Consider the following 25,442-nt stretch of genomic DNA (forward strand, 5'->3'; position numbering starts at 1 on the left):
AAGGCCTGTCCAAAGGACCCTTTCCCACTCCCCCGAATTGATCAAATCATCGACGCCACCGCAGGACATGACTCATTGTGTTTCCTTGATGCATACTCTGGCTACCATCAAATCAAGATGGCAGAGTCAGACTAGGCCGCAACGGCATTCATCACCCCATACGGCCCATTCTGCTTCAACACGATGCCCTTCGGCTAAAAAACACCGGCGCAACATATCAGCGCATGATTCAGACATGTCTGGCCAACCAGATCGGCAAAACAGTCAAAGCATACGTAGATGACGTGGTCGTCAAAACAAAACATGTCGATACTCTAGTAGACGACTTGAGGCCCATGTTCGACAATCTCCGAACATATGAGATTAAGCTCAACCCGGAAAAATGCGTTTTCGGCGTACCAGCCGGAAAGCTCCTAGGGTTCATCGTATCCGGTAGAGGAATTGAAGCAAGCCCAGCCAAGATCCGAGCTCTGTCACAATTAGATACCCCAAAGGACCTCAAACAAATACAAAAACTGACAGGATGCGTGGCGGCTCTAAGCCGCTTTATCTCCCGCTTAGGAGAAAAGGCATTACCCCTTTATCGCCTCCTGCGGCGCACCGACCACTTCGAGTTGACGGATGCCGCCATGGCCGGACTCGAAGAAATAAAAGCCATACTGGCAACAAATCCGGTCCTGGCCGCGCCCAACACGGGCGAACCAATGCTATTATACATCACGGCAACCCATCAAGTTGTAAGCGCGGTGCTTCTCGTCGAACGAGAAGCGGACGGACACAAGTTCCCCCTCCAAAAAGCAGTGTACTACCTATCCACTGTGCTAACTCCATGCAAGTCACGGTACCCGCATTATCAAAAGATAGCATACGCGGTGTTCATGGCATCCCGGAAGCTGCGACACTAATTTCAAGAGTGCTCCATAACAGTGGCATCCGAAGTACCCCTTAATGACATTATAAACAACCGCGACGCAATGGGCTGGATTGCCAAATGGGCCATCGAGCTCCTCCCGTTCGACATAACCTACAAGCCAAGGCGAGCTATTAAGTCGCAGGTTTTGGCCGACTTCATCGCCGAATGGACTGAAGCCGAACTCCCTAAAGAATACGGCGCATACTCCAACTAGATCATGCACTTCGACGGCTCGAAAATGTTGGCTGGCCTGGGGGCTGGCGTCGTTCTGACGTCCCCAACCGGGGATACAGTCCAATACACACTTCAGATAATGTACACGGATTCGAACAACGCAGCCGAATACGAGGCCCTTTTACATGGCCTCCGAATGGCAGTCTCCATCGGCCTTCAGCGCCTAGAGGTCCGCGGGGATTCAAATCTCGCAATATCCCAAATAAATGGAGACTTTGATGCCAAGGACCCGAAAATGGCAGCTTACCGCAACGCCATCTTAAAGATGTCAGATCGGTTTGAGGGGCTCGAATTTCATCACATAGCCCAGGAAAATAACCAAGCAGCAGACGTGCTGGCACGCATCGGCGCCAAGTGCGAGGCCGCCCCTCCCAACATCTTCCTAGAAAGGCTGTTCAAGCCATCTGTATCATGGGAAGGAGAATCCGGAAACAATAGCCCGGACACAACTACACTGCTCCTCACTGAACATTCTGACACAATTGGGGGCTCTGCCAACGAAACAACACCGTCAGCCCACTCAATAATGGCAGTCATTGCCCCTTGGACAGAACCATTCCTAGCCTACTAACTAGGCAGGAACTTCCCGAGGACCAAAACGAGGCCCGCTGCATAGTGCGGCGATCTAAAGCCTACAAAGTCCACGAGGGAGAGCTTTACAAGAAAAGCACAATCGGAGTCCTTCAAAGGTGTATCTCCGAAGAGGAAGGGCGAGACCTTTTGACTGAAATTCATGCCGGACTTGGCGGGCACCACGCCGCAGCCCGGCCCTTGTAAGCAATGCCTTCCGTACCGGATTTTCTTGGCCAACGGCTCGGGCAGACGCTCAGGACTTAGTGCAACGATGTGTTGGTTGCCAGTTATTCGCCAACCAAAGCCACATGCCGCCTACCGCCCTACAAACTATACCCGTTACCTGGCCTTTCGCGGTCTGGGGGCTTGACATGGTCGGACCCCTTAAAGGAGGAACCCACAAGCAAAAATACCTACTGGTCATGGTGGACAAATTCACCAAATGGATAGAAGCCAAGCCTGTAAAGACGGCCGAATCCGGACCAGTGATAGACTTCATATCCGGGGTCGTACACCGTTACGGCGTCCCCCACAGCATCATAACCGACAACGGCACAAACTTCACGGCCGATGAAGTCAAACTTTGGTGCAAAAACATGGGCATCAAGCTCGACTATGCTTCAGTCTATCACCCTCAAACTAATGGTCAAGTCGAACGGGCCAATGGTCTCAAACCCAGACTAGTGCGATCCCTCAAGGAATCTAACACGCACTGGGTAAAGGAGACTGACTCCGTACTCTGGGGCTGCGGACCATGCCGAATCGCACTACCAGATTCACGCCATTTTTTATGGTATACGGCACAGAGGCAGTACTGCCATGCGACATAATCCATGACTCACTTCGAGTGCGCATGTACGAAGAAAGAGAAGCCGAGCTCGATCGGCAGGATAGCTTGGACGCATTGGAAGAGGAGCGCGACGTGGCAAAGGCTCGTTCCGCATTCTATCAACAGCAGGCTCGAAGATACCAAAGCAGAGAAGTACGGGCCAAAACATATAACATTGGCGAACTAGTTCTATGCCTGCCGGACAAGAAAAAGGATAAATTAAAGCCCAAATGGGAGGGCCCCTTCATCATCGACCAAGTACTGACCGGCAGAGCGTACCGTCTGCGAGGCGCATCGGACAACCGACTCGAGCCGAACCCATGGAATGTAGCACGCTTACGAAGGTTCTACGCCTAGCACCGGACTCCGTGTTCGTCTCCTTCCCTTGTCCCTTTGTTTTATTTTTTATTTTTTATTTTTGGCAGTTCGAGATTTTGTTCCTTCTCCCTACCCTTTTTTTCCTCACAAGCCCTTAGGGGCTTGCATGTGCAATATTTGCACACACCCGACGCGCTCGTGCTCACAATACCTGGGGGCTTCTCTACCAAGAAGTTTATATAAAATGGGCCTCATGCCCAAAACATGTGTGATGCTTCCGCATGAACCTTTTATACACCATTATATGCATCGATATGACTTAAGTTTTGGCCAAGCTCGGTTGCCTGGCTCCTGTGCTTACCCCTACGTTCCCGTTCGTTCGGCTAGGTGGTAAAGGGAGCACCTCTGCGATTGTTACTGCCGGGTCAGCCAGATGTGTACCTGAGACTGGGTGAAGCCGAAAGCTAGCGTTCTTAAGGGAATATTCGGTCGGTGAACTAAAAGATGATCTTTCGTATTTATTCATTTGCCCCCAGCTGCTTTTCTGCTCTTTCCGACAGTTCGGACATGCACTTTAGGGCATGCCTCCCAGGGAAAGGAACCCCTAACGGAACTATTCTCTCTGGAAGATGTTTCTTACTAACCATGTAATATAACATAACTAGTTGGGCACTTGTCTGCTAAAGCACTTATGACCCCTACGCCTTGTCTCCATGCATGCCCCGGTTCTTACATAACCAAGAGGGTATTCGGACACACTCCGGACTATAGGGTCCAGAGGTTGAAGCGAAAAGGTCCGCAATGACAAACAATCTACAATCCGGCTAGAGGACATTTTTTATGTCATTTTTACAGAGTCAATCCGACTCGGCATATTCTTCTTCAATGCCATCCAACAAGCGGTCTAATTTACAGTCCTGTTGGGAATACTTTGCAGCCATCTCCACCTGGCCATATGCCAAGCTGACCGGGATCTCCTTTCCGTCCGGACCTATAGGGCCGACCTCGGCCATGTGGTTTGGGTCAGCCTTCGTGTACCGAGTCTTCACCATGGCCCAGGCTTCCCTGGCACCTTGACGGCAAGCCGATATCTTCCACAACCAGAAGCGCTGCCGCACTCCCTCCAGCTTCTTGGCAAGCTCCTCAAGGCCTTCGGGCACGGAGAGGGATGGCCACATAGCCTGGATGACGCCTTGCATTGCCTGCCGAGCTCGCTCGTGTAGTTGCAACAGCTCGGGAAGAAGGTCTCCCGATGAACTGGGCATTTCCTCCGCCAGACGACCCGTCAGCAGACCTACAGACATAGCTCTGTCAATCGACTTCCTCGCCGAATTCTTTTTTCGAAGATTCGTTCAAGCACTTACTAAAAATGCCGTGTCGAAGTCGCCGATTCTCCTTCATGGCAGAAGACAGCTGAATACAAACATCTTTCAGTTCCTCGCCTAGCTGGGTATTGGCGTCTTGAAGCTTGTTCTTCTCTTGCCTCACCCTCGTCAGCACGTTCTCGCCAGCCTTTAGTTGGCGTAGGAGTTGTTGCTGGTCCGGATTTACTCCGGCCTCATCTGCATTATTATAGTCAGGGTTGCACGCCTGCCGCATTTCAAAACGGAGGTACCTTTCGAAGCACATATTACCTGCGGACGTCCCCTTGACATTCTCTAAAGTGGCCAATGCGGCCTCGAGCTGAGCCTTGCACTCTTCGAGCTCCTGGGACAATTGCGTGTTCTTCTTTGTAAGACACTGCATAGCACATGATCCTTCAAACAGTTATCTTCACTGTTTCAAGTCTCGGGGGCTACTGACATATATAACCTTCAATTTTACTCACCTGTATGTCTTTCACATACTGCTCTGTGGCTCTGGCTAGACCATTTTGAGCAGCACGGAGATACGCATCTCCTGTATTAAAGGCGTCCAACACCTGTGGGGAAAAACACGTGTCACGAAGAATAGTCCGGCGACGCCTGTGGTTCAGGGCACTCTCCACCTTTGAATTGGTGGTAGATAGCCCGTCGGCGCCCTTTGTCGGAGGAGCGCCCGAGGCACGTCCCGTGTCCGCCTCCGCTTCCGGACCTGGCCTTGGACCTTAGCCGACGGACATAGTCCGGCGGGCTCTCTTCTTCCTAAGAAAATCATGAGCATTAGTAAGACTCAAGGGTGTAAACCCTAGGCGTTAAATCCGCACGCCATACCGTTGCGCCGGAATCTCGATCCGGTCCGCACTTCTTTTTGGCCCGCTTGGCTTCAGCGGCCCTTGTTGGCTGCCCACCGCGGGCTCGACCTTCTGCCTCAAGGATTTACCCTGCGAAACGTTGTTAGTACACGGCATGCAAGATAAAGCATTAGAATACTGGGACTTTGGTCTTAGTTACCTTGGAGGCTGGAAGTAGTCCGGGATAGTCGGTCGTGATGGCCACTAAGGAGTTATTCTTGCTCAACTGATGAAACACTCCATCAATCAACTCCACGCATAAGTCCGGATCTTCTTGGGAGTCCGGATCGAGGGGCCGTCCCGGGTCCTCGGGTTGTGGAGCAGGGCTGTTTATTTCCTTCACAGCCTGGTGCAGCTCCTGCGTTTGAACATTACTAAATCTAAGTACTCAACTACGGGAATTTCACAAACGGACAGGCAAGTGAAAGTGTCCGCTCACCCAACTAGGAGGATTGTACATGAAGAATCCGCCTTCCGGGTTGACACGGAGGAATTCTTCCTCTTCCCCCTTGTACAAAGCGGATAAGATTCTTGTTAAAGTGGCGGCCGAATCTGGCCCCTTGCAACCGCACCGGGTGGCGTCATCCTCCCTGTTGAAATCCCACATGGGGTGGCCTTTGTATTGAAGCGGCTGCACCCCTCGCGTAATGCATACGGCCATGACCTTAATCATGGTCAGTCCGGAGTGAGCCAACAACCTTATCCAGCTCATCAGGTATAGGACGTCCCTGTCAGCTTCCCTCTGAGGGTTCCGTGGGCGCCAACTCAGGCGCTTCTTCAACGGGGCATTATTGAACTCGGGGAGTCCGATCCGTACAGGGTCCGACAGGGGGACATCATCTATATAAAACCACTCCGAGGGCCAGTCTTTGGACGCCCTCTTTGGGGTGCCGGATAGATATCCGGTCCCGGCGATGCGCCATAGTTCGGCTCCGCCCACCTGATAAATAGACCCCTCCTGAGAATGGGGCACAAGGCAAAACAACCTCTTCCACAGTGCGAAATGGGCCTCAACACCCAAGAATAGCTCACAGAGGGCCACGAAGCCCGCGATGTGCAGAATGGAGGCGGGCGTGAGGTTATGTAGCTGGAGGCCATAAAACTCTAGCAACCCTCGGAGAAATGGATGAATTGGAAATCCTAGTCCTCTCATCAAATAAGGGACTAGGCATACCCGCTCTCCTTGAGAGGGATTGGGAACACTCATCCGCCTGCTCTCCGCCGCTATAGGCAGCAATCCCGGCTCGAACAGGGACCATATATGCTGGGGGGAGAAGCCCCTTGGACTGAAGCACTACTAACTCGCTATGCGGGATGGAGCACCGCCCCCAATCTCCGGGCCGAGGGCTGGAGGAGCGAGAGGAGGAGCGGCATCGACTGGCCATGTTGGAATGGATCTCTGTCAAAGGCGCTCTGATGAAGACTCGCGGAGGGAAGATGGTGCGAGTTGGATCTAAATCCCCGTCTCTTTTATGGGCGGCTCATTAACGCACCCTGGGGGGGGGTAAGTGAAAAGAAAACCCCCTGACTTTTCGCATTCGTTTGACGCGTGGAAGATGGTCATTATGGGGCACAAAAGCCGAGGAGGACATCACACACTAGAAGCCAGACACTGTTCGACGGATACAGAGAATTTGCAGGAGAACCCGCCTTGCAATGCCGAAGACAACTTGCGCGCCAGACTCGTCGTCATTGAAGCCTGGTTCGGGGGCTACTGAGGGAGTCCTGGATTAGGGGGTGTCCAGATGGCCGGACAAAGACCTTTGGCCGGACTCCCGGACTATGAAGATACAAGATTGAAGACTCCGTCCCGTGTCCGGATGGGACTTTCCTTGGCGTGGAAGGCAAGCTTGGCGATACGATATGAAGATCTCCTCCCATTGTAACCGACTCTGTGTAACCCTAGCCCTCTCCGGTGTCTATATAAACCGGAGAGTTTTAGTCCGTAGGACAAACAACAATCATACCATAGGCTAGCTTCTAGGGTTTAGCCACTCCGATCTCGTGGTAGATCTACTCTTGTACTACCCATATCATCAATATTAATCAAGCAGGAGTAGGGTTTTACCTCCATCGAGAGGGCCCGAACCTGGGTAATAACATCGTGTCCCTCGTCTCCTGTTACCATCCGCCTAGACGCACAGTTCGGGACCCCCTACCCGAGATCCGCCGGTTTTGACACCGACAGGCCTCGCACACGACAATAAATGCTGAGATGTTGAGGATGGAGTTGGGGGCCAAATCATGGAAATCCAGCCCATAATAGAACATAAGTCCGCGGACAAACGGGTGTAGGGGGAATCCCAGCCCGCAGACGAAATGGGAGAGGAATACCACCCTTTCCTGGGGCTCCGGGGTAGGGATGACCTGCCCCTTGGCTGGAAGCCAATGCACGATGTCCTTGGACAAATATCCGGCCGCCCGGAGTTTCTTGATGTCTTCCTTCTTGACGGAGGAAGCCATCCACTTTCCTCCCGTGCCGGACATGTCTGGAGTGTTCTTGCAAAGAAGGCGAAAGCTTGGGCATTGGAGCTCGAGGATGGATGAGCAGAGGAAGCAGAAGGCGTGGGTGAGAAAGGGGAATCCTTATCCCTTTATAAAGGAAGATCGTGCGCCTCCCCACATGCCCTAAAACTCGTTTATTTTCCCAAGCGCCATGCTAATAGCTCGGTTGCGTTACCCACACCCGTATTAATGAGTATCCCGTGATAAGGGGACACAATCTCTGAAACCGCCTCGTAAATCGTGTTGGGGCAGGCTGATAAAACGGTTCGAATAATAACCGAGCCATTGTGTGATGTCACTCTATGAATAAACTGTCAGCAGATTAGATCCGTGAAATAGTATGCTCTCTACGGTGGTATGTGGAATTTGTTTTTGCAGAGTCGGACACAATTCTTGTGTTCAAGATCTACTTTGGAGTATTCGAAGAAGGAACCCGCCTTGCAATGCCGAAGACAATCTGCACGCCGGACTCAATCGTCATTGAAGCCTGGTTCAGGGGCTACTGAGGGAGTCCTGGATTAAGGGGTGCTCGGACAGCCGGACTATATACTTTGGCCGGACTGTTGGACTATGAAGATACAGGATAGAAGACTTCGTCCCGTGTCAGGATGGGACTCTCCTTTGAGTGGAAGGCAAGCTTGGTGATTCAGATATGTAGATTTCCTTCTCTGTAACCGACTCTGTGTAACCCTAGCCCCCTCTGGTGTCAATATAAACCAGAGGGTTTAGTCCGTAGGACCAAGAACGATAATCAGAATCACAGGCTAGCTTCTAGGGTTTGCCTCATTGATCTCATGGTAGATCAACTCTTGCAATACTCATATCATCAAGATCAATCTAGCAGGAAGTAGGGTATTACCTCCAAGAGAGGGCCCGAACCTGGGTAAACATCGTGTCCCCCGCCTCCTATTACCATTAGCCTTAGACGCATAGTTCGGGAACCCCTACCCGAGATCCGCTGGTTTTGACACCGACAGAAGGTCCATCAAGCTGGTGTGCGGCAAAACGCACTCTCTCCGCATCTGTGCATCCTGCAGTGGTCAGCTCCCTTCCAATCTTGTGGATCCAATCATATGCAACAATCGGCTCGGTGCTACTAGAGAACACCGGCGGATTCAGCCTTAGGAAATGGGCTAAGTGATCAACAGGTGGTGGTGGTTGTGGGTTATTGTTGTTGTTGTTGTTGTTTCCTTGGTTCTGATTCTGAAATAAAAGCTGCATCAAGGTATTCTGCTGCTGGATCAACTGGGTGAGCTCTGGTGAGAAAGCAAATCCATTGTCACATCTCGGAGGCATCTGATGGGTTTAGAAAAGGTGAGAAAATATAATAGAATGAGGTCTAGAGGGAAAACACTACCCATATGCTCATGAGACAAACACAATCATATCACTTCAATCAATTCAAACAAGGGCATACAATCGGTCTAACTATCGTTACAAAAGTGACTGGACTATACTATATACATGGGGGAATACTGCTACTGATATGGTGGTCGACTAGAAAGTTTGATCAGTGGAAGACTCCATGATATCTGCTCCAGCTTCATCAACATAGTCATCATCGCTATCGTCGGGGTCTGAGTCGGTGTCGTCGATGATGATGTAGTCCTTGGAATCGTCGTCATCTCCTCCGGGCGTGGGGTCTCCCATGAACACTCCTAGTTTCCTTGTTAGGTCATCATTCTTCTCCACTAGTATCATCATTTCCTCCTCATATCCGTCGCGTGTAGACTTGAGTTCCTCTTCTAGCTTTGTAATCTTGATCATTGCTTTCTTCAGATCTATCATGCATGCGCACATCTGGTTCTCCTGGTGGCTAATGTGTTGGTTTAACTCCTGGATGAAAGCTGCAATGGGCCTATCCCTCTTGGTGCCGACATCTCCCATTGCTCATCTCGGTGCCCACATATCTGGTAGATAGTGTCCTTAAGATCCTTGTGGTAAACTTCTCCAATGCATCCCATGGCGATGTGGGCTGCCATGCTTTTTGCTAGACTCCAGGTTGGTGCATCGAAGGAAAACTCTATGGGCTCAGTGACTGGTGATGTCTACTACACAACCTTCTTCTTGTAGACGTTGTTGGGCCTGCAAGTGCACATGTTTGTAGGACAGTAGCAAATTTCCCTGAAGTGGATGACCTAAGGTTTATCAATCCATAGGAGGCGTAGGATGAAGATGGTCTCTCTCAAACAACCCTGCAACCAAATAACAAAGAGTCTCTTGTGTCCCCAACACACCCAATACAATGGTAAATTGTATATGTGCACTAGTTCGGCGAAGAGATGGTGATACAAGTGCAATATGGATGGTAGATAAAGGTGTTTGTAATCTGAAATTATAAAAACAGAAAGGTAGCAAGCAATAAAAGTGAGCGTAAACGGTATTGCAATGATAGGAAACAAGGCCTAGGGTTCATACTTTCACTAGTGCAAGTTCTCTCAACAATAATAACATAGATAGATCATATAATAATCCCTCAACATGCAACAAAGAGTCACTCCAAAGCCACTAATAGTGGAGAACGAACGAAGAGATTATGGTAGGGTACGAAACCACCTCTAAGTTATTCTTTTGGATTAATCTATTCAAGAGTTCGTACTAGAATAACACCTTAAGACACGAATCAACCAAAACCCTAATGTCACCTAGATACTCCATTGTCACCTCAACTATCCGTGGGCATGATTATACGATATGTATCACACAATCTCAGATTCATCTATTCAACCAACACAAAGTACTTCAAAGAGTGTCCCAAAGTTTCTACCGAAGAGTCAAGAACGTGTGCCAACCCCTATGCATAGGTTCATGGGCGGAACCCGCAAGTTGGTCACCCAAACATACATCAAGAGGCACATGATATCCCATTGTCACCACAGATAAGCACGACAAGACATACATCAAGTGTTCTCATAAAAGACTCAATCCGATAAGATAACTTCAAAGGGGAAAACTCAATCCATTACAAGAGAGTAGAGGGGGAGAAACATCATAGGATCCAACTATAATAGCAAAGCTCGCGATACATCAAGATCGTGCCATAGAGGGAACACGAGAGAGAACACGAGAGAGAGAGATCAAACACATAGCTACTGGTACATACCCTCAGCCTCGAGGGTGAACTAGTCCCTCCTCGTCATGAGAGCGCCGAGATGATGAAGATGGCCACCGGTGAAGGATCCCCCTCCGGCAGGGTGCCGGGAAGGGCTCCCGAGAGGTTTTTGGTGGCTACAGAGGCTTGCGGCGGTGGAACTCCTGATCTATCTTCATATTCAATGGTTTTAGGGTACGTAGGCTTATATAGGCGAAAGAAGTCGGTCGGGGGGTGCTCGAGGGGTCCACGAGATAGGGGGCCGCGCCCTGTAGGGGGGGGGGCGCCCTCTATCTCCTGGGCTCCTCGAGGATCTTCTGACTTGATCTCCAAGCTTCCAGGATGATATTCTTCCAAAAAATCACGATGCTGAAGGTTTCATTCCGTTTGATATTCCTTTTCTTCGAAATACTGAAACAGGCAATAAAACAACAATATAGGCTGGGCCTTTGATTAATAGGTTAGTCCCGAAAGTAATATAAAAGTGTATAATAAAGCCCATAATCATTCAAAACAGATAATAATATAGCATGCATGCTTCATAAATTATAGATTCGTTGGAGACATATCAATTGGCATGAACGTCCTTCCTGGAACTTGAACTTGAATCATCCAACGCTCCTCTTCTGGCAAAGTGGCGATGTTGGTCCCGGTGAAGCTTGGTATTCCGATGTTCACGTACCTAGTGACTTCCTTCAAGTGTCGTCCAAAAGGTGTATCTTCATCCAGTTGTGAAAACTTGTTCCTTGAGTCCGCCATCCTATAGAGTAGAAAAGGGAGAGGAGTCATAAATGAGTAGAGAAGAGTGGCCTATGGTTTATCTTAGTGATCGTGTCCTATAGTCAGCGTGTGCTACCATCTTGTAGCGACCAGACCTCAAATAGTCCATTCTCTGTGCATCAGTGTCATTCCTGGATCGGTAATGCTAACACACACAGTACTTGAGGATTTGTAACAGAGTTGAATCACACACTTATTACATCGAATGTCTCAAAAGAGAACTTATTACAATAATATGGCTTAAGGCCATCTAAATACGATAACAGCAGAAGGCTTGGAAGATAAAGTGAGTCCATCAACTCCAACGGCATAGCTGAGTGAACGACCACGACCTATGGCACCTTACTCGTCGTCTAAAAAGTCTGCAACATGATATGTTGCAGCCCGAAACGGGTCAGCACATGGAATATGTTGGCAATGTAACACATAGAGTAATAAACAGAATGAATGCTATCACTACATGCATATATGGCTGGTGGAAAGCTCTATGGTTACAATATTGCATAAAGCCATTTTTTTCCTACAACAAAGGAATACATTTTATTTAACTATCATGGTGGTTGTTAAACATTGAGAAGGTTCCTCTAACTCAATCCCAATTAAGCATCATCAATTACCCAACAAAATTAATTTAGAGTGATGAGATCAACATGATAATCCAAGAACCAGATACTCAAGATGTCCATAACCGGGGACACGGCTAACCATGATTAGTTTGTACACTCTGCAGAGGTTTGCGCACTTTTCCCCACAAGACTCGATCTCCTCCGTTGGATTTCTCACACTACATGGTGTTTGAGAAACGGATGAACAAGACACAGTCTTTCAGAAGCATTAACTCTTTACTCTGGGTAGATAGTACCACCTACATCCCCTACATCTGCTAGTCTACCACTGAAAGAGGTCACACAACATACTCAACTATGCTAGAGCCCATAATAGCTTGTGGCTGCACATGAAAGTTTCTAGCATGAATAATCTTATGATCCCTTTGAGCCTGGGTGGCGGACCGTAGGATGATCACACGGGTACTCCGGGATATCCTAGGACAACACTGGATTCTCCAGGTACCCGCAACCAATCCACCCAGATGTGTATTTAAGTAGCCACCTTAAGTTAACCATTAATTAACAATACTCACATTTGTCATGGATACACTCACCCAATCCACATCTACGAGCATAGCATAGCAATCCTAAGCATAATGTAGAAGTAACTCCCAAAGGTTTGATAATAAAAGGGCAATAGGTTCTACCTCACCATCTACTTCCCAAACCCACATGTTATTCAGATCCTAACCATGCAATGTTTGAGGATTGAAACTAATGCATAAAAACTGGGTAATAAAGGGATATGATCAAAGTGTTACATGCCTTGCTAATGATCCGCAAAACCTAGAGACTCGTAGTAGCACGCTTCGCACTCCGGGAATTCTATCGTAAACAAACAATAACATACATAAGCACTCAACTAAATGCACGGGTAAAACTCAAATAAGAAGATCTAACCAGAAAGTTCAAATGAAGAACTCCGGTTTGCAAAAAGAATCAAATCAAACGGAGAAACGAAACTCAAACTACGAAAGAAACAAGATCCGATTACTAATCTGGACTGAAGTCAAATGTTACAGTATCAAAATATTGTTTCAGTTGGTTAAACAAAAAGAGGGCTTTGAGAGGAAGATCTAGGCGCTTGTTTCACCTGATTCCGATAAACGAGCGAAAAGATAAACTAAAATGAAGATTAGGGCAGAAATCATGATCGAAAATAATCATGGAAAAACCCTGGAAAAAGAAACATAGATGAATTGGTTAACGAACGAACGTTCACTATCTGCACTAAGTGGACGAACAGGTTCGCTAAAACAAACATACGGACGAACGTCCGCTAATTAACTAAACCGAAAAAAACAAACTGATCTAAAAACAGATATAGGGTTTCCTCAAAAAAAAACGATCAATTTTTTCGAGGAAAACCGGCGGCGGCGGCGGCTACCTCGGCGGCGGGGTCGACGATGGCTGGAGGCGGCTCTGGCGGCGAGGACTCCGGCGGCGCCGGGAGCTTGTGCGACGGGGTGGCGGGGTCGGGCGGCGGCGACACGTTGGGGAGGCGGCGGCAGTGTGTTGGGGAGGCGGCGGCGGCGTGATACGTCTCCAATGTATCTATAATTTTTGATTGTTCCATGCTATTATATTACCTGTTTTGGATGTTTATAGGCTTTACTTTACACTTTTATATCATTTTTGGGACTAACCTACTAACCGGAGGCCCAGTTTGAATTGCTGTTTTTTTTGCCTATTTCAGTGTTTCGTAGAAAAGGAATATGAAACGGAGTCCAAATGGAATGAAACCTTCAGGCAATCATTTTGGAACAAACGCAATCTAGGAGACTTGGAGTGGACGTCAAGAAGCAGTCGAGGCGGCCACGAGGGTGGTCGGCGTGCCCCCCTGCCTCGTGGGCCCCTCGTGGCTCCCCTGACCTACCTCATTCGCCTATATATATCTTCGTACCCCGAAACCATCCAGGAGCACCACAAAAATTATTTTCACCACCGCAACCTTCTGTATCCGCGAGATCCGATCTTGGAGCCTTCGCCGGTGCGCCGCCGGAGGGGGTATCGACCATGGAGGGCCTCTCCATAATCACCAAGGCCTCTTTGATGAGGTGTGAGTAGTTTACCACAGACCTTTGGGTCCATAGTTATTAGCTAGATGGCTTCTTCTCTCTCTTTGATTCTCAATACAAAGTTCTCCTTCCTCTTCTTGGAGATCGATTCGATGTAACTCTTTTTGCAGTGTGTTTGTCGAGATCCGATGAATTGTGTGTTTATGATCAAGTTTATCTATGAGAAATATTTGAATCTCCTCTGAATTCTTTTATGTATAATTGGTTATCTTTGCAAGTCTCTTCGAGTTATCAGTTTGGTTTGGCCTACTAGATTGATCTTTCTTGCAATGGGAGAAGTGCTTAGCTTTGGGTTCAATCTTGCGGTGTCCTTTCCCAGTGACAGCAGGGGCAGCAAGGCACGTATTGTATTGTTGCCATCGAGGATAAAAAGATGGGTTTTATATCAAATTACTTGAGTTTATACCTCTACATCATGTCATCTTGCTTAATGCCTTACTGTGTTCTTCATGAACTCAATACTCTAGATGCAGGCAGGAGTCAGTCGATGTGTGGAGTAATAGTAGTAGATGCAGGCAGGAGTCGGTCTACTTGTTGCAGACGTGATGCCTATATACATGATCATGCCTATATATTCTCATAACTATGCACTTTTCTATCAATTACTCGACAGTAATTTGTTCACCCACCGTAATACTTATTCTATCTTGAGAGAATCCACTAGTGAAACCTATGGCCCCCGGGTCTATTCTTTATCATATAAGTTTCCAATCTACTTTATTTTGCAATCTTTACTTTTCAATCTATATCATAAAAATACCAAAAAAATATTTATCTTATCATATTATCTCTATCAGACCTCACTTTCGCAAGTGGTCGTGAAGGGATTCACAACCCCTTTATCACGTTGGTTGCGAGGTTCTTGTTTGTTTGTGTAGGCGCGTGGGACTTGGGAGGAGCCTCCTACTGGATTGATACCTTGGTTCTCGAAACTGAGGGAAATACTTATGCTACTTTGCTGCATCACCCTTTCCTCTTCAAGGGAAAAACCAACGCATGCTCAAGAGGTAGCAAGAAGGATTTCTGGCACCGTTGCCGGTGAGGTCTTCGCTCAAGTCAAGACATACCAAGTACCCATCACAAACTCATCTCCCTCGCATTACATTATTTGCCATTTGCCTCTCATTTTCCTATCCCCCACTTCACCCTTGCTGTTTTATTCGCTCTTCTTCTGTTCGTCCTTTCATTGCTTTGATGTCTTACTTGGCTCGTTTGCTCGTTTGGTTGGAATAGTTGTTTATTTATTTCTAAACAGAAAACCTAAGATCTATGGATCCCCATCCGCTTGCCAATCTTTTTAAGAGATCCAATTATGATGAACCAATTGCTAGTGAGTTTTGTGCACTAGATTATCTTTATGAAGCTTTGCTCAAAATTTCTGAATCTGAAAATTGTGATGAAGAAATTTATGAAAAGATTCACGATCACTCCTTGAATAAAAAGCATAATTGCAATGATTTTACTATAAATTCTCTTGATGTCAATTGTGCTAATAATATGCAAAACCGTAAGCTTGGGGATGTTAGTTTTGCTATGTCTACTACTTGTTGCAATGATCATGATTGGGGTGATTCTTCTTTTGATCTTGAAAATTTATTTAACCCCCATGATGAATACGAGATTGATAATAGTCTGTGCAATAATATTGGAAGTGAGTTTGGAAGAGTGTCAACTTTAGATCCCACATATTTGGAGTATGTTCAATCTTACGTTATTTTTGATAAAAGTGGGTTTGGAGAGGTCATGACTTTAGTTAATGTTAATCCCACCATTTTGGAAGAGTGTCAACTTTGCATGCATGTGGATCGTGTTGAGAATATGTTATGTGATAGATATTTTGTTTAATTTTCTTATGATCCTACATATAATTATTATAAGAGAGGAAAATATGGTCGTAGAAATTTTCATGTTACTAAATTACCTCTCTTCATGTTGAGATTGCTATCGTCTTCTTCTTTGCATATGCTAGTTTTTGCTTGCCTTGATAATTTATTTGCTTATAAAAAACCTATGCATAGGAAGTATGTTAGACTTAAGTGTGTTTGTCACATGTTTTATGATGCTCTCTTTATGCTTCAATTCTTGTCTTTCATGTGAGCATCATTGAAATCTCAATGTCTAGCTAAAAAGGCTTTAAAGAAAAGCGATTGTTGAGAGACAACCCAATATTTTTACTTGCTGTTATTAATTAAATAATTAATCTAGCCTATGGTTAGATGTGGTTTTATCTTTTAATTAGTGTTTGGGCCAAGTAGAACCTATAGGATCATCTTGGGTGAAAGTTAATTTGATTCTGCTGAAAAACAGAAACTTTTGCGCTGACGAGAAAAAAAATTCAATAAATCACAGAAACGTGATTTTGAGTTGATTCTTTTTGCAGTAGATCAATAGACAAATTAACTAGGACTTTCTATTTTGGTAGGATTTTTAGGGTTCCATATGTATTCGAAAGTTACAGATTGCTACAGACTATTCTGTTTTTGACAGATTCTGTTTTTCGTGTGTTGTTTTGCTTATTTTGATGAATCTATGGCTAGTATCGGGGGGTATGAACCATAGAGAAGTTGGAATACAGTAGGTTTAACACCAATATAAATAAATAATGAGTTAATTACAGTACCTTAAGTGGTGGTTTTTCTTTCTTGCACTAACGGAGCTCATGAGATTTCCTGTTGAGTTTTGTGTTGTGAAGTTTTCAAGTTTTGGGTAAAGATTTGATGGACTATGGAATAAGTAGTGGAAAGAGCCTAAGCTTGGGGATTCCCATGGCACCCCAAGATATTCAAGGACAACCAAAAGCCTAAGCTTGGGGATGCCCCGGAAGGCATCCCCTCTTTCGTCTTCATCTATCGGTAACTTTACTTGGAGCTATATTTTTATTTACCACATGATATGTGGTTTGCTTGGAGCGTCTTGTATGATATAATTCTTTGCTTTTTAGTTTACCCCAGTCATCCTTCCTGTACACACCTTTTGGGAGAGACACACATGATTCAGAATTTATTAGAATACTCTATGTGCTTCACTTATATCTTTTGAGCTATGCAGTTTTGCTCGAGTGCTTCACTTATATCTTTTTAGAGCACGGTGGTGGTTTTATTTTTTAGAAATTATTGATCTCTCATGCTTCACTTATATTATTTTGAGAGTCTTTTATAACAACATGGTATTTTCTATGGTTATAAAATTGGTCCTAGAATGGTGGGCATCCAAGTTGGGTCTAATAAAAACTATCATAAGAAGTGAATTGAATACTATGATCAACTTGATGCTTAATAATTGTTTTGAGATATGAAGGTGGTAATATTAGAGTCATGCTAGTTGATGTAATTGTGAATTTAAGAAATACTTGTGTTGAGGTTTGCAAGTCCCGTAGCATGCACGTATGGTAACCGTTGTGTGACAAATTTGAAGCATGAAGTGTTCTTTGATTGTCAACCTTATGAGTGGCGGTCAGGGACGGGCGATGGTCTTTTCCTACCAATCTATCCCCCTAGGAGCATGCGCGTAGTGCTTGGTTTTTGATGACTTGTAGATTTTTGCAATAAGTATGTGAGTTCTTTATGACTAATGTTGAGTCCATGGATTATACGCACTCTTATCTTACCATCATTGCTAGCCTCTTCGGTACCGTGCATTGCCCTTTCTCACCTCGAGAGTTGGTGCAAACTTCGCCAGTGCATCCAAACCCCGTGATACGATACGCTCTATCACACATAAACCTCCTTATATCTTCCTCAAAACAGCCACCATACCTACCTATTATGGCATTTCCATAGCCATTCCAAGATATATTGCCATGCAACTTCAACCATTCCGTTTATTATGACACGCTTCATCATTGTCATATTGCTTTTTGCATGATCATGTAGTTGACATCGTATTTTTGGCTTAGCCACCATGCATAATTTTTATACATGTCACTCTTAAGTCATCGCATATCCCGGTACACCGCCGGAGGAATTCATATAGAGTCATATTTTGTTCTAGTATCGAGTTGTAATTCATGAGTTGTAAGTAAATAGAAGTGTGATGATCATCATTTTTAGAGCATTGTCCCTAATAAAAAAAGGCCAAAAAAAGAAAAAAGAAAGGCCAAATAAAAAAAATAAAGGCCAAAAAAAGGAAGGCCCAAAAAAAATAAGGAGGAGGAGACAATGCTACTATCTTTTTCCACACTTGTGCTCAAAATAGCACCATGGTCTTTATGATAGAAAGTCTTCTATGTTGTCATTTTCATTTACTAAGTGGGAATCTTTCATTATAGAACTTGGCTTGTATATTCCAATGATGGGCTTCCTCAAAATTCCCTAGGTCTTCATGAGCAAGCAAGTTGGATGCACACCCACTTAGTTTCTTTTGTCGAGGTTTCATACATTTTTAGCTCTAGGGCATCTGTTGCATGGCAATCCCTACTCCTTGCATTGACATCAATTGATGGGCATCTCCCTAGCGTGTTGATTAGGCGCGTCGATGTGAGACTTTCTCCTTTTTTGTCTTCTCCATATAACCCCTATCATTATATTCTATTCCACCCATAGTGCTATATCCATGGCTCACGCTCATGTATTGCGTGAAGGTTGAAAAAAGTTTGAGATTACTAAAGTATGAAACAATTGCTTGGCTTGTCATCGGGTTTGTGCATGATGAGAGCATTCTTGTGTAATGAAAATGAAGCATGACCAAACTATATGATTTTATAGGGATGAACTTTCCTTTGCCATCTTATTTTGAGAATACATGATTGTTTAGTTAGTATTCTTGAAGTATTACTATTCTTTTGTCAATATGAACTTTTATTTTGAATCATTTGGATCTGAACATTCATGCCACAATAAAGAGTAATACATTGAAAAATATGCTAGGTAGCATTCCACATCAAAAATTCTATTTTTATCATTTACCTACTTGAGGACGAGCAGCAATTAAGCTTGGGGATGCTTGATACGTCTCCAACCTATCTATAATTCTTTATTGTTCCATGCTATTATATTACCTGTTTTGGATGTTTATGTGCTTTATTTGCACATTTATATCATTTTTGGGACTAACCTACTAACCGGAGGCCCAACCCGAATTGCTGTTTTTTGCCGATTTCAGTGTTTCGCAGAAAAGGAATATCAAACGGAGTCCAAACGGAATGAAACCTTCGGGAGTGATATTTTCAGAACAAACGCAATCCAGGAGACTCGGAGTGGACGTCAAGAAGCAGTTGAGGCGGCCACGAGGGTGGCCGGTGCACCCTAAGGGGGTGGGCGCGCCCCCTGCCTCGTGGGCCCCTCATGGCTCCCCTGACCTACCTCCTTCGCATATATATATCTTCGTACCTCGAAACCATCCAGGAGCACCATGAAAAACTGTTTCCACCACCGCAACCTTCTTCATCCGCGAGATCCCATCTTGGAGCCTTCGCCGGCGCTCTGCCAGAGGGGGAATTGACCATGGAGGGCCTCTCCAACATCACCAAGGCCTCTCGGATGAGTTGTGAGTAGTTTACCACAGACCTTCCGGTCCATAGTTATTAGCTAGATGGCTTCTTCTCTCTCTTTGGATCTCAATACAAAGTTCTCCTCGATCTTCTTGGAGATCTACTTGATGTAATTATTTTTGCGGTGTGTTTGTCGAGATCCGATGAATTGTGGGTTTATGATTAAGATTATCTATGAACAATATTTGAATCTCGTTTGAATTCTTTTATGTATGATTTGTTATCTTTGCAAGTCTCTTCGAATTATCAGTTTGGTTTGGCCTACTAGATTGATCTTTCTTGCAATGGGAGAAGTGCTTAGCTTTGGGTTCAATCTTGCGGTGTCCTTTCCCAGTGACAGCAGGGGCAGCAAGGCACGTATTGTATTGTTGCCATCAAGGGTAAAAAGATGGGGTTTATATCATATTTCTTGAGTTTATCCCTCTACATCATGTCATCTTGCCTAATGCGTTACTCTGTTCTTATGAACTTAATACTCTAGATGCATGCTGGATAGCGGTTGATGTGTGGAGTAATAGTAGTAGATGCAGAATCGTTTCGATCTACTTGTCGCAGACATGATGCCTATATACATGATCATGCCTAGATACTATCATAACTATGCGCTTCTCTATCAATTGCTCGACAGTAATATGTTCACCCACCATAATACTTATGCTATCTCGAGAGAAGCCACTAGTGAAATCTATGGCACCCGGGTCTATTTTCCATCATATAAGTATCCGATCTATTTTATTTTGCAATCTTTACTTTCCAATCTATATCATAAAAATACCAAAAATATTTATCTTATTATCCCTATCAGATCTCACATTTGCAAGTGGCCGTGAAGGGATTGACAACCCCTTTATCGCGTTGGTTGCAAGGTTCTTATTTGTTTGTGTAGGTACGAGGGATTTGCGTGTAGCCTCCTACTGGATTGATAACTTGGTCCCAAAAACCGAGGGAAATACTTACGCTACTTTGCTGCATCACCCTTTCCTCTTCAAGGGAAAACCAATGCATGCTCAAGAGGTAGCAGTGATGAGGTTGATGATCTGGGGAGCTTGTCTTCAGTCTTCCAAGGCATAGGCTCCCCGTCATAGAAAGATGAAGGAGTCTCTGGAATCCTCAAATCTGCAGCCAAACTCATCCTTCTAAATCTATACTCACACTCACAGTTTTGATTTTGCAAATCATAGATCTGCGCTTGAAGGTGCTATATCCGCTCATGGAGCTTGAAGATAGCCCGGGTGAATTCCGTTCTCATGGAGTGGTTGGCATTGAGTCTGCGTTCCACCATCCCTTGGCTCATGAAGATCTCCTGCTCCACCGCTTCGAGCCTGGTCTCCATGCTTCCGGTATTCTTTGGCCCTTGAACATCCCGGATGTGAAGTGCCCCGAGGGAGTCCTGGATTAGGGGGTGTCCGGATGGCCGGACTATGACCTTTGGCCGGACTCCCGAACTATGAAGATACAAGATTGAATACTTCGTCCCGTGTCCGGATAGGACTTTCCTTGGCGTGGAAGGCAAGCTTGGCGATATGATATGAAGATCTCCTCCCATTCTAACCGACTCTATGTAACCCTAGCCCTCTTCGGTGTCTGTATAAACCAGAGAGTTTTAGTCCGTAGGACAAACAACAATCATACCATAGGCTAGCTTCTAGGGTTTAGCCTCTCTGATCTCGTGGTAGATCAACTCTTGTACTACCCATATCATCAATATTAAACAAGCAGGAGTAGGGTTTTACCTCCATCGAGAAGGCCCGAACCTGGGTAAAAACATCGTGTCCCTTGTCTCCTGTTACCATCCGCCTAGACGCATAGTTCGGGACCCCCTACCCGAGATCCGCCAGTTTTGACACCGACATTGGTGCTTTCATTGAGAGTTCCTCTGTGTCGTCACCTTTAGGCCCGATGGCTTCTTCGATCATCAACCACGACGCGGTCCAGGGTGAGACATTTCTCCCCGGACAGATCTTCATATTTGGCGGCTCCGCACTGCGGGCCAATTCGCTTGGCCATCCGGAGCAGATCGAAAGCTACGCCCCTGGCCATCAGGTCAGGTTTGGAAGCTTAAACTACACGGCCGACATCCGCGGGGACTTGATCTTCGACGGATTCGAGCCACGGCCGAGCGCGCCGCACTGTCACAATGGGCATGATCTAGCTCTGCCGCCAGACACACCCAGAGCGCCGCTCAGGTGTCCGCTCTGACCATTAGCTCGGAGCCGACTGCGCCAGTCGGGGACGGATGGTTGGACGCCGCCCCAAGAGCCGCAATCTCTACGGCGATAGAGCCGAATACCAGCCTAGTCCTTTGCGAGTCCTGTGACTCCAAGGTGTCGGACTCCGTTTCGGACTCCGAATCTTCCGTACCCCTTCCGATCGAACCCGATTGGGCTCCGATCATGGAGTTCACCGCCGCGGACGTCTTTCAGCACTCGCCCTTTGGCGATACCCTGAATTCACTAAAGTCTCTCTCTTTGTCAGGAGAGCCCTGGCCGGACTATGGTCAGCATGGTTGGGATGCGGACGACGAAGAAATTCAAAACCCACCCACCACCCACTTTGTAGCCACTGTCGACGATCTAACCGACACACTCGACTTCGACTCCGAAGACATTGATGGTATGGACGCCGATGAAGGAGACGACCAAGAACTAGCACCTATAGGGCACTGGAAAGCCACCTCGTCATATGACATATACATGGTGGACACCCCCAAAGAAGGGGATGGCGATGAAAAAAACGGAGGACGACCCCTCCAAGAAGCAACCCATGCACCGACATCAGCGGCGCCGCTCTAAATCCCGCCAAAGCAAAAACGTTGAGTCCGGCACTGGAGACAACAACACCCCAGACAGTGCCGAAGACAACCCCCTCCAGCAGGATTCAGCGCAGGAGGACGGGGGAGCCAGCCCTCATGAGAGAGCGGCAGACAGGGAGGTCGAGGACGACAATTATATGCCTCCCTCTAAAGACGAGGCAAGCCTCGACGACGACGAATTCGTCCTGCTAGAGGATCCCGTCGAACAAGAGCATTTCAAACGCAGGCTTATGGCCACGGCAACCAGCCTCAAGAAAAAAACAGCAGCAGCTTAGAGCTGACCAAGACTTGCTAGCCGACAGATGGACTGAAGTCCTGGCAATCGAAGAGTATAAACTCGAACGCCCCTCCAAGAGCTACCCAACGCGGAGGCTGCTACCCCAACTAGAGGAGGAAGCAACTAAACATACATCACCAGCGTACGATGCGCCCGATCGGCCACCCCGTGGCCGCGACAGAGAGGCCTTTCGGCCCTCAACTCAAGCCGCACCCCGGCGCCGCTCCAAAAATACCAGAGCACGGGGAAACGCAACAGACTTGCGAGACATATTGGAGGATAAGGCAAGGCAAACAAGATCGATCTATGGATCGCGTGGGCGCCCCACGTCACGTCATGATAACCGTCACGCCGGACATGATAAATACGGCCAGGCCGAACACAACAGACAAAGCTCATCCGAGCTACGTCGCGATATAACCGAGTACAGGGGCGCCGCACACCCACTATGCTTCACAGACGAAGTAATGGATCATCAAATCCCTAAGGGTTTTAAACCCGTAAACATCGAATCATATGATGGCACAACAGATCCCGCGGTATGGATCGAGGATTATCTCCTTCATATCCACATGGCCCTTGGTGATGATCTACACGCCATCAAATACCTCCCGCTCAAGCTTAAAGGACCAGCTCGGCACTGGCTTAACAGCCTGCCAGCAGAGTCAATTAGTTGCTGGGAGGACCTGAAATCCGCATTCCTTGACAACTTCCAGGGCACTTATGTGCGACCACCAGACGCCGATTACCTAAGCCACATAATCCAGCAGCCAGAGGAATCGGCCAGACAATTCTGGACACGGTTCCTAACCAAGAAAAATCAAATAGTCGACTGTCCAGACACAGAGGCCCTTGCAGCCTTCAGGCACAACATCTGAGACGAATGGCTTGCCCGGCACCTAGGACAGGAAAAGCCGAAATCTATGGCAGCCCTCACGACACTCATGACCCGCTTTTGCGTGGGAGAAGACAACTGGCTAGCTCGTAGCAATAACATAACCAAGAGCCCTGGCAATTCGGATACCAAGGACAACAATGGCAGGTCACATTGCAACGAGCACAAGTGCCGCATTAACGGCGACAATACCGAGGATATAGTAGTTAATGCCGGATTCAGAGGCTCTAAACCCGGTCAGCGGAAGAAGCCATTCAAAAGAAACCCTTCGGGCCCATCCAGTTTAGACCGGATACTCAATCGCTCGTGCCAGATACATGGCACCCCCGAACAACCAGCCAAGCACACTAACATGGATTGTTGGGTGTTCAAGCAGGCAGGCAAGTTAAGTGCCGAAACCAGAGACAAGGGGCTGCATAGCGATGACGAGGAGGAGCCCCGGCCGCCGAATAACAGAGGACAGAAGGGCTTCCCCCCGCAAGTGCGGACGGTGAACATGATATACGCAACCCATATCCCCAAAAGGGAACGGAAGCGTGCTCTCAAGGATGTCTATGTGTTGGAGCCTGTCGCCCCAAAGTTCAACCCATGGTCCTCCTGCCCAATCACTTTTGATCGAACGGACCACCCCACTGTTGGAAATATGCCCTAGAGGCAATAATAAAAGGATTATTATTATATTTCCGTGTTCATGATAATTGTCTTTTATTCATGCTATAATTATATTATCCGGAAATCGTAATACACGTGTGAATACATAGACCACAATATGTCCCTAGTGAGCCTCTAGTTGACTAGCTCGTTGATCAACAAATAGTCATGGTTTCCTGACTATGGACATTAGATGTCATTGATAACGGGATCACATCATTAGGAGAATGATGTGATGGACAAGACCCAATCCTAAGCATAGCACAAGATCGTGTAGTTCATTTTGCTAGAGCTTTTCCAATGTCAAGTATCTTTTCCTTAGACCATGAGATCGTGTAACTCCCGGATACCATAGGAGTGCTTTGGGTGTACCAAACGTCACAACGCAACTGGGTGACTATAAAGGTGCACTACAGGTATCTCCGAAAGTGTCTGTTGGGTTGACACGGATCGAGACTGGGATTTGTCACTCCGTATGACGGAGTGGTATCTCCGGGCCCACTCGGTAATGCATAATCATAATGAGCTCAAAGTGACCAAGTGTCTGGTCACGGGATCATGCATTAAGGTATGAGTAAAGTGACTTGCCGGTAACGAGATTGAACGAGGTATTGGGATATTGACGATCGAATCTCGGGCAAGTAACGTACCGATTGACAAAGGGAATTGTATATAGGGTTGCTTGAATCCTCGACATCGTGGTTCATCCGATGAGATCATCGAGGAGCATGTGGGAGCCAACACGGGTATCCAGATCCCGCTGTTGGTTATTGACCGGAGAGAAGTCTCGGCCATGTCTGCCTGTCTCCCAAACCCGTAGGGTCTACACACTTAAGGTTCGGTGACGCTAGGGTTGTAAAGATATTAGTATGCAGCAAACCGAAAGTTGTTCGGAGTCCCGGATGAGATCCCGGACGTCACGAGGAGTTCCGGAATGGTCCGGAGGTAAAGAATTATATATAGGAAGTGCAGTTTCGGCCATCGGGAGAGTTTTGGGGGTCACCGGTATTGTACCGGGACCACCGAAAGGGTCCCGGGGGTCCATCGGGTGGGGCCACCTATCCTGGAGGGCCCCATGGGCTGAAGTGGGGAGGGGACAAGACCCTGGTGGGCTGGTGCGCCCCCCCTTGGCCCCCCCTGCGCCTAGGGTTGGAAACCCTAGGGTGGGGGGGCGCCTC

Source organism: Triticum aestivum, chromosome 5B, assembly GCF_018294505.1.
Source record: "Triticum aestivum cultivar Chinese Spring chromosome 5B, IWGSC CS RefSeq v2.1, whole genome shotgun sequence".
Classification (NCBI taxonomy): domain Eukaryota; kingdom Viridiplantae; phylum Streptophyta; class Magnoliopsida; order Poales; family Poaceae; genus Triticum; species Triticum aestivum.